This window comes from Heloderma suspectum, chromosome 2, assembly GCF_057233095.1.
Source record: "Heloderma suspectum isolate Gila_16-S chromosome 2, 16-S_ref, whole genome shotgun sequence".
In the NCBI taxonomy this organism is placed as follows: Eukaryota; Metazoa; Chordata; class Lepidosauria; order Squamata; family Helodermatidae; genus Heloderma; species Heloderma suspectum.
In genome coordinates, this window is record NC_139459.1 from 20,760,362 (window position 1) to 20,770,769 (window position 10,408).

The window sequence follows — 10,408 nt, forward strand, 5'->3', positions numbered from 1 at the left end:
GCAAAAGGAATAATGTACAAGCATCTAGGAAGGTGTTTTGCTATATTATTCTTGTAGAAATTGGGCCAGATTTCAGAGCCAGCCCTACCATTAGGCAAAGTGAGGCAGCTGTCTCTGGCAGCAGATGGTGGAAGGCAGCAGCTGCCACCCCTGGACCATTTTTCCTGATCCCACCAGCCACAGAGCCGTGTGTGCTCTGGCTGCCTTCAGAAGTTCAGTGGCACTTCCTTTGTAATTTGGGATATAATACCCCATGGGAATGATGCCTCATCATGACACAGCATCATTCCCAGGGGCATTCTGGGGGGGGGGGCAGATTTTAGCTTCCCCTCTTGGCTGCCCCAGTTTTTGCATGATTTCTTAACTGACTAATTAATTAAAAAGACATGCAATTAATCAAATAAAATCAGTCAATTAAATTGATCAGTTAATCAATTAATTAAACTAAATTAAGTAAAATTAATCAATCAATTAAATGAATGAATGAATCAACTAAAATTATTTAATAAGTTGAGCAAAAGCTTGAGAGCCCTCCCTGCTTGTTTAAGTGCTGACTGGCCAAAGGAAACACTGAACAGTTGTCTCCTTCACATAGGGAGCAGAGGTGGGCAACATGTGGCCCTCCAGATGTTTTGGACCACAACTCCCACCAGCCCTAGCCAGCAGAGCCAATGGTGACGGACCATTGGTTTTGTAGACCAAAACATCTGAAGGGCCATCAGTTGCCCACCCATGACATAGAGTAATGACACATAGTATATAAAGAGAACTCACAGCACACTATTTTTAGTGGAAAGGCGAGATATAAATTAAATGAATTAGTATATAAAGTCATTCCTGTGTTGCAGGAAGAACCAGGTTTGCAACTGAAAGGACAGCAAATCAAAGGTTGATTCAGCCATTAGTCTTGCCTTATCGCAAACATCGCAAAATTTATCCGTCTTCTGTATTTTTAAAAGTGGCTAATATTCATGAAGTAACCCATTCATTTCTCTCTTGTTAATTTGTTAAAGTACTGTTTTTTTAAAAAAAAAGAAAGAAGGAAAACTGCTCCAGGGATGGGAATGAAATCTTTCTTGGTGACCTCACAGGAGGCAAGCCAATCAGCACCATGCACAGCCAGCTTCTGCTTCAAAGTTACACAATCACTCCGCCTCCCAAGCTCAAATCTGGAGGGGCAAGAGATGCTTGTGCTGGACACAGTAAGGGTGCTTCCAGATTGCCCCCACTGTTCCAGAAATGATACATGCATCTTCTCATCCTGCCTCCTAAGATTTTTCCATTTATCTCACCAGAACTGTGTACGTCAGCTGTACTTTCACATATCTCCCAATAAAATGTTAGTGTGCATTAATCACCTTTTACAAGGGACAACTGCAAACAAGGAAGGGCTGAGCTCAGATTCTCTTTTACACATTCTGAAACACTTATCCTGAGGCAACTGGTTCTGCCTTATTGAGTCTAGCCTGTTCATGAATCTGCCAAAGCCTGAATATTATTATTTGAGCGAGCATGAGTGCCCAGGTAGAAACACGATTTGTATTTGAATCATAGTTGCAATACTTTGCATGTACCCTTTTTTAACATTTAAGGTGTCCTATGCTGGAAGGGTCAGAGGGATTTTTATTACGAATGCTTGGGGGACCTTATTGCTTATTGACAGGGATATACTATCAAATCGATTAAGGTACTGCCACAGCAGAGAAAAAGTGGACGTTTGGTACAAACACAATCTAAAAATACTACAAATGTATAAAAAGGGACAGAAAGTGAAGAGGATCTCAAGAGCCTCTTGTTGAGGGTGAAAGAGGAGACTGCAAAAGCTGGTTTGAAACTCAACATTAAAAAAACTAAGATCATGGCATCTGGCCCCATCACTTCCTGGCATATAGAAGGGGAAGAAATGGAAGCAGGGACAGATTTTATTTTCTTGGGCTCCAAGATCACCGCAGACGGTGACTATAGCCATGAAATTAAAAGACGCTTGCTCCTTGGGAGGAAAGCTATGGCAAACCTAGACAGCATAGTAAGAAGCAGAGACATCACCTTGCCGACAAAGGTCCGTCTAATCAAAGCTATGGTTTTCCCAGTAGTAATGTATGGCTGTGAGAGCTGGACTATAAGGAAGGCTGAGCGCCGAAGAATTGATGCTTTCGAACTGTGGTGCTGGAGAAGACTCTTACGAGTCCCCTGGACTGCAAGGAGGTCAAATCAGTCCATCCTAAAGGAAATCAACCCTGAGTGCTCATTGGAAGGACAGATGCTGAAGCTGAAATATTTTGGCCACCTAATGCGAAGAGAAAACTCTCTGGAAAAGACCCTGATGCTGGGAAAGACTGAAGGCAAAAGGAGAAAGGGACGGCAGAGGATGAGATGGCTGGATAGCATCACCGATGCAATGAATATGAACTTGAGTACACTCCAGGAGAGAGCGCAGGACAGGAAGGCCTGTCGTGCTATGGTCCATGGGGTCACGAAGAGTCGGACATGACTGAACAACAAATAAAAAGGGAAGGGGGGGTTTACGTCTCTCCTTCAAAACTAATCCTCAAACCTTGGTACACAAAGTCTACCTCCAGTAATCAAGAACTGAGCAAGCCAAATCACAGATGGATTGGAATACTGGGCTTGAGTTCCAAACCAGTCATCATAAACCAGCAAAGGCAGGATAGGAGAACCAGCAGGTTTAGCAGAAACATAATTCTGAAAAGGGGGCATGCCACTAGAGTGGCTATGTGTCCTTTTTTTTTTTTTACAGAGGACAGTCCTCTATTCTGAAGGCATCCTCTGTTTGAAAGGCTGTTGTCCGGTCCAGGTCCAGTTTAAAGATAAAGAACCTTCAGAAGGAAGAGCTGGGCCTCAAAGTTGCCCATCAAGAGCATCAAAGTTGCCCATCAATGGACAGCAGACTCAACAAGGCACACAGCTCACCTGGTCTCCATTCCACACAACGATGAGATGTTCCATATTTCTATTTACATTATAATAATAATTTCTAATGTGCATGTATTTTATAATTTATTTAATAATATTTGTTGTATTAATAATACTTATATACTGCTTATTATGAAAAAATCTAAATGTATAAATTAGCAAATGCAAATCTTATGCAAATCGGTATCTTCTTCTGTCCTCTTCTTTGTTAATGCATTTCCTCTTTTTTGGTGATTCATAATCTCCCACACTATATGCAACTCATGCATGGGACTTCCAATTCACGTCTTCAATCATCCTCAGACTGAGGCAGGGAATATTCCCAGTGGCAACAAGGCACATATTTTGTCTTGCAAATCTCTCATTCTCCTATAATTTACTGATACGAAACTCATTCTATGAGTGTGGATACTTGTGTAGCGAAAACAGTACCACCCATGCACAAGGAGAAGGTAATAGCAGAGGAAGCCCAACATTTACAGATTTTTTTAAAAAAAACCTTTAGAAAAAAATAAGGGAGGGGGAGCCCAAAAATAGCCCAATGAGGACTGGGCATGCTCATTGGCCACAAAATGCTGACTGACAGTTGAGAGGGGGAGGATTGGGAATGGAATGGAGTGTCCTGAAAGAAGGCATGGCTGGCTGGCACATTGAACAGAAGCACTCCACACTGCAACATTCTGTTGCAGATCCCACTTCTGTTTCCTAATAATAAGGTAACTAAATAAAATGTGTACACGTTTCAAGGTAACAAATCCTTAGAGACTTTTTGATTGCAAAGTGGGATAAAAATTCTTCAAGTAAGATGACATTGCAAATGCTGGTCACCTCTCCTGCAAAGTAGAGGACCTTTTTGATCTATCAGTCTTCTTCATACAAAACATCAGTGTTAGACTATTGCTAGACACTCCCCACTTCTCTGAGCAGTGAGAAGTTCCAGGGTTTGCCTTCCTTTTGGAGGAGAGATCACTGGAGACTTACATTGTTTCGCAGTAATTATGCAAGAACTCATCACACAGTTAAACAGCCTATAGTCATTAGTCCTTTTGTGCATCTCTTACCGCTCAGTGTCACTATGGGGGAAAGCAGGAGAAAAATCAGGGGCTCATAATTTCTGCAAGAACAGTAGCAGGCAAACAGCCCTGTAGTGATTTAGTTAACAGGAGTGTCTCAGGAAATAGGCTGGCTTTACCATACTAGTAGTGGCCAGTGGACTTTGGTCCCAGCCAGGCCCAGGGAGAGGTCACAAGAAATCCAAATATGAAATAGTTATCATGGGTGCTTTTGAAGAAAACACAGCATTGGTCTCCAAGTCAAACATCTGATTCTGATGTGACAAAAATATCCTATCATGCCGACAGCCCTATTCAGCTTGCTGTTGTTGCCATTTACACCCAAGAGTGCAATGATTAACCTGAAGGGGAAGGTTTGAGTTGTAGATGAGTGGTTTTTTAAAGATATTTTAGGGAATACTAAACCATGTATTTTAAAAACACTTAGAAGTACACAAAAATGACACAGGGCTGGGGAAAACTGTGGCACTGTGCTGTAATGATGGCATGTGCACTGTCCAATAGGTACTTACAACACTTGCACATCCACATTCCCCAAAGCAGTCAGACTAAAAAATACAATCCCCCCCACACACACACACTCACACACGTTGCTGGAGGAATATACTTAAGATTTACATTAGGCTTTTTAAGCGATAAAATTGCTTTGGCATTTTCTCAGTAGTCCCCAACAACAACCCTGTAAGGGAGGCCAATGCGATTATATTCATGTTTTACATGGGGTGCTAGAAGATAGCGAGTTGCCTAAAGTCACCTGATGAGTTCATGGCAGAAAGGTACATTTTGGACTAGTAACTTTCTGGCTCATGGTTGTGCATCACATGCCTAAGCATCTTTATTCAGAAGTAACTCCCGCTGAATTTAGTGTGATGTTTTCCCTAGTAAGTGTGTGCAATGTTGCAGCCTTAGCCACTACACCAGCTCTTATAATTTCCCTACAGTGTGTTTTAGTTGTCTGAGTTACTGAAAACTAGCAAACAAGCCCAGCTTTGCGCAGGCTCGGATAGCCCTTTGTCTGATACAGTGAAGCCTTCAAGCAAATATACACAGCTCTCAGAGCTTGAGCCTGCCCCATCTGCCTAGGGGTGCCATGCCTGCTAGCACCCCTAGGCATGGCCTCTGCTTTTGTGCAGCCCTATAGCCCACTAAAAGGGGGTTTGTCCACTCCATACCCTTGAGGGGGGGGGGTTGCCCCACAGCAGAAAGGATGGGGAAGGCATCTCATTCTCTCCCATGGCTTTCCCTGACTTCAAACTATATGGACTGCAAAGCTATGTGCTTGTTAGGGAAGTCTGCCCTTAGCGGCTGGAGATGTTACTGCAGGCTTCAACCACATGGACACATTACAATTAATTAAGATTAATTAATGTGGTTAATTTGTTTTTTAAGAGACGAGGTGCACACCCATAGGGTCTCCTTGGTATGCATGGGAAGTTTCAGGTGTCTAGGTTTCATGGTCTTGGTGCTATGGTGCTTTCCGATGGACAGGCACACATCCTCTTTTATTACTGTAGACTTATCATTTCTCCTGCAATCGCTGCACCTGTTGGGGAACATTATGCAGGTGCTGGAACATTGTACTGCCTGCATATGCACTGCAAAAAATATACTGACCCAGACCATTGGTCTATCCAGCTCAGTACTGTCTACATTGATCGGCAGCACTTTTCCAGGGTTTAAGGCAGTTTTTCCCAGTCCTGCCTGGATATGACAGGGACTGAACCTGGAACTTCATGCCTACAAAGCACATGCTCTGCCACTGAGCTACAGCCCTTTCCCTTAGAAAACCTGTTCTAAATGAAAAGACCAACTCTTTCTTTAAGTCACCGCCATGGCTTGGCTTAAAATCTGCGATTTTAAGAGTAGGATCTTAAAATCATTGCTACTTGCCAGAAATTTCACCCTCTCAAATTATTATTATTTCACAAATGAATAAACCACTTCCCAACAGGACCATAAGAAGAGCCCTGCTGGATCAGACCAAGGGTCCATCTAGTCCAGCATTCAGTTCACACAGTGGCCAACCAACTGCCTGTGGGAAACCCTCAAGCAGGACAGGAGTGCAACAGCACCCTCCCGCCCATGTTCCCCAGCAACTAGTGTACATAGGCACACTGCCTCTGATACTGGAAGAGCCATCAGGACCAGTAGCCATTGATAGCCAGCGTGGTGTAGTGGCAAGAGTGTTGGACTAGGAGCTGGGAGATCCGGGTTCTAGTCCCCACTCGGCCATGGAAGCTCACTGGGTGACTTTGGGCCGGTCACAGATTCTCAGCCCAACCCACCTCACAGGGTCATTGTTGTGAGGATAAAAAGGAGAGGAGGAGGATAATGTAAGCCGCCTTGGGTTCCTTGCAAGAGGAAAAAAGGCGGGATATAAATGCAATAAATAAATAAATGCCTTGTCCTCCATGAATTTGCCCAGTCCCCTTTTAAAGCCATCCAAATTGGTGGCCATTGCTACACCTTGTGATAGCAAATTCCATAGTTTAACTATGTGCTGTAGGGAGTAGCAGTTCCATTGATCTATCCTGAATCTCCCACCTTCATGGGGTGACTTCTTGGGATGACTCCAGGTTCTAGTATTGGAACACGCAGCTCTAAGTGACAGTCCCCTGAGACTGCAAGCTCTGGCCTCCTCCCTCCAAGGACCACTGGGAGGCTGCACCCCCTGCCTCCCACGATAAACATCACAGCAAGGAGGAGACCAACCCAGTCCCATACATTGGCCAAAGAAGGAACCGCTCCAGGGAGCTTGTTTTTGCTCTTTCCTGCAAAAAAACCCAAAACCCTATAGGAACTTTGAAACTGTTCCTGAGTTTTGCTTTTCTCCTCCTCCCTCCCAATCCTTTTTCCTTTTGTGTCATATCTTTTCGATTGTAAACCTAAGGGCAGGACTGCCTTATTGACCTTTGCAAGCTGCTCTGGGAGCCTTTTGGGGGTAAAGGGTGGAATAAAAATGCTGTAAATAAATAAATAGTATTATGAGAGGAGAAAACTGTCTCCCTATCCAATTTCTCCACACCATGCATCATTTTGTACACCTTTATCACGTCTCCCTGTACTCGCCTCTTTTCCAGGCTAAGCAGTTCCAGATGTTGCAAGCTTTCCCCATAGGGGAGTTGCTCCAGCCCCTTGATCATTCTACTTGCCATTTTCTGCATGCTGGCCTGCTCTACAGTATCCTTTCGCAGGTGCAGTAGTGACCAGAACTGTACACAGTATTCCAAGTATGGTTGCACCATAGATTTGAATAAGGGCAGTATGGCATTGGCAGTTTCATTTTCAATTCCTTTCCTAATTCTCTAATTCATAATGAATTATGAACGCGGTGAGCATAACACGAAACACTACGACAATAAAATGTACCAATAAATAACCATGACTAACAATAAAAGTGTAACTTGCTGAGTCACACCTCCAGGAATGCCTGCATAAAGAGATAAGGCTTAGCCAGACCTCTAAAAGTCAAGATTGTAGATGTCAGTTGGAAGACATTGAACCTCAGGCTGTGCAAAAGTCTAAGATCCTCTAGCCTGGAGAGGCTTGGAGATTGGACCCGGACTGTCTATATCAACCAGGTGCTCTGTCACTGAGCTATGCAGCCGTGGCTCAGTGCACCTGCTTTGCACGCACAGACCATCCCAGGTTTGATCCCCAGCATCTCCTGGTAGGGCAAGAAAAAATCCTGCCGGAAATTCTGGTGAGTTGCTGCTGCGAGCCCTTGTCAGCAACAATGGGCTAGGTGGACCCATGATCTGGCTCAGAATAAGGCAGCTTCTTATGTTCCACACATATACAACAAATATTTATGTACACACTGAAAAATAATAATACTATGAAGTAAGAACAAATGAAAGTTCCCTGACCAGGGCAGAGTGCATTTCCCTAAGGATTAAGTACAGAAAGCAAAAAATCAGAGAGACTGACTTCCAGATCAAAAGGTGTTGCTTTGGGACAGATTTTAGTGTGTGTGTGTGATGCTCCCTGCCTACCCCCACCAAAAAGCTAAGCACTGCACATGGTCCCCTTCCTCAAATTAGTCCAGCTTCACAAGTTTATGAACGGATCCCATGGCCACCAAGTGGCCAAAACAGACAAGAGAGGTTGTTTCTTGGAATCAGGGGCATTAGAGCAGGCAAGCTTCTGAGATACACAGAAGTCTTCAACCAGTAGTGTGCACACCGCTTCATCTCCCTTGTTTTGAACCTCTCTGCATCCAAAAAGAGGGTTGCCGCTCCCCGCCTTTCCCAGTTCAACACCGAGAAGTCCCCAAAGAGAGCCAGTGCGGTGTAGCGGCGACAGTCTTGGAGCTCACTGTGAAGCTCATTGTGAGATTTGGGGCCAGTCGCCAACCCTCGGCTTTACCTACCTCACAGGGTTGTTGTGAGGATAAAATGGAGAGGAGGACCACGCAGGCCACGCTGGGTTCCGGATAAAAACGTAATAATAAACGAATAACTAAACCAACCTTCCCCTCAACCCCGAAAGTGTGAGTCCAGAGAAAAAAGCTGCAGGAGAAAAAAGCTGGGGGGCAAGAGCGGCTGTTGCTTCATGACTCGACACAGAATTATCTCCCGGGAGGGGAACCTTTCCAAAGTGGAATCCAGACACCTCGCTATCAGGCCCGGGCGCGTGGGGAACCGGACTCCGAAGTCCCGGCAGCGGACGGATAAGCCTCCGGGGCTGCGGACGGCGGGTCTCTCGCCTGTTCTTACCCCGGTCCAAGCGCCTCTCTCTCGCGCGCGCGCGCCTCTCGCTGGGCAGAGTTCCCCGCGACCTGTGCCGCTCCTGCTCCGGAGCTCGGCGTGGCTCCTTCTCCGCCTCGCGCGGAGCTCCTGCCCGGCTCTTCCCCAGCACCGGCGGGGCGGGCTCCTCCCTCCTGCCCGCCCCCTCGAGCCGGCCGAGCTGGAAGCTCGGCCGAGCTTCCCACGCGCCGAAAGATCGGAAGCGCCCTCCCGCCAGCGCCCCGCTAGAAACGGGTGCCCGAGTGCCGATTGCCCCCGGCCTGGGGCTGCCGGACTGCAGCTCCCATCATCCCCAGGGGAAGGCTGATTCAACCCGTGAGAAGGAGCTGGTGCTTCTGTCACGCGCCGCAAGTGGGATGTCTGCTGCTTTGCCCATCCGGCAAGGGAAGTCTACAAGGGGGAAAGTTTTCCTGGAGCTCCAAAGCCGAGACTTAAAAAGACAAATACAGCTGCGAGCCGTAGCGCGCAGCTAGGTAATTTCGGCCCCCGGGCTGCATGAGCTTCTCTCCCCCACCCGCCTTTATATGGGGATGGGTGTTGTTGTTGTTGTTGTTGTTAATGTAATTCTTCATTTACTTATTTCATTTCTATACTACCCGATAGCTTTCTGGGCACTTCACAAAAATTACAAACCATAAAATATAAGGCAATAAAACATTTGGGGGCTGGACTCGATGGTCTTGTAGGCCCCTTCCAACCCTACTCTTATATGATTCTATGATAGTATGAAATTTTTAACATACAAAATTTGAAACAATTTAGGGTGCAATCCTATGCATGTATAGACAGAGAAAAGGCCTACAACTCCCAGCATGCCTTTTCTCTGTCTAAACACGCATAGGATTGCGCCCTTAAACAGCTAAACAATTTGAATAAAATACTAGACCTGATAAAGACAGCTGACATATATGCCCCATCGTATGCCTTTAAGTATTACTTAGCTGTGAAGGATGTAACAAACGTTTCTCTTTACCACCCACCCTTGTCACCTTTCCATACCTTATAACTGCTTCTACATTCCTGAGACATGAGAGCAACCCCCCGCCAAAAAAACCCAACTGTTTGCCAGTCCCAATTAAAAACAAAAACAGATACTCTGAGCAATGTGCAGAGTTTTGCTTTAAACCGATTTTATAAAAAAAAATGAACAGCTGCAACCACAGACATGCCCAGGGTCCCATCTATATGGCACCACTTTGACCCCTCACCCCATCACAATTGTGCAGCAATGCAGCTTTGAGTCAGCATGCCCAGCGATACGCTGGCAATGTACTGCACGCTTCCCTAAGAGACTTGCCGTGCCCTTTTTTTTGCCATTATACTGAAATGCACAGCTGTGCAGTCCCATGAGTGTGGGGCTGTGACACTTCAGTGACTGTTTTATATTTGAGGGGCTCTGCTGTGTCTTTCTGACCATGTTTTAGGTAAAAACTGGGTGTTTTGTGCTCCTTCATTTCCACACCATCAGTTTGTCAGTTCCCCAGCCTGAAACTCTCGCGATGGTTTGTACTCACAAGCGTGAGCGCTACATGCCTAGCCATCACTCCGAAATGGTGCCCGCAGCGATGTTGTTCCTCCCCCAAGACCCTCCCCAGCCCTTGGTACTGAGTCCAAAAGCAACCATTGCGAAGATACGAAGCTGCAAAAATGTGC

At 45.7% G+C, this 10,408-nt stretch overlaps 1 protein-coding gene across 11 annotated transcripts in view; it reads right to left on the minus strand.

Annotated features, from left to right (window-relative positions):
* The window catches only part of CCDC68 (coiled-coil domain containing 68), a 56,560-nt gene extending 47,447 nt beyond the window's left edge, over nt 1-9,113 (minus strand). For 3 of the 11 annotated variants that reach the window (XM_084832947.1, XM_084832945.1, XM_084832938.1), the window contains exon 1: nt 8,726-9,072. The gene's annotated coding sequence lies outside the window, so the exon portion shown is untranslated. Of the gene's footprint in view, nt 1-8,379 lie in introns of all 11 variants that reach the window. The other 8 variants (XM_084832944.1, XM_084832940.1, XM_084832943.1 and 5 more) reach the window with 6 other exon arrangements.
* Nucleotides 9,114-10,408: the final 1,295 nt, after the last annotated feature.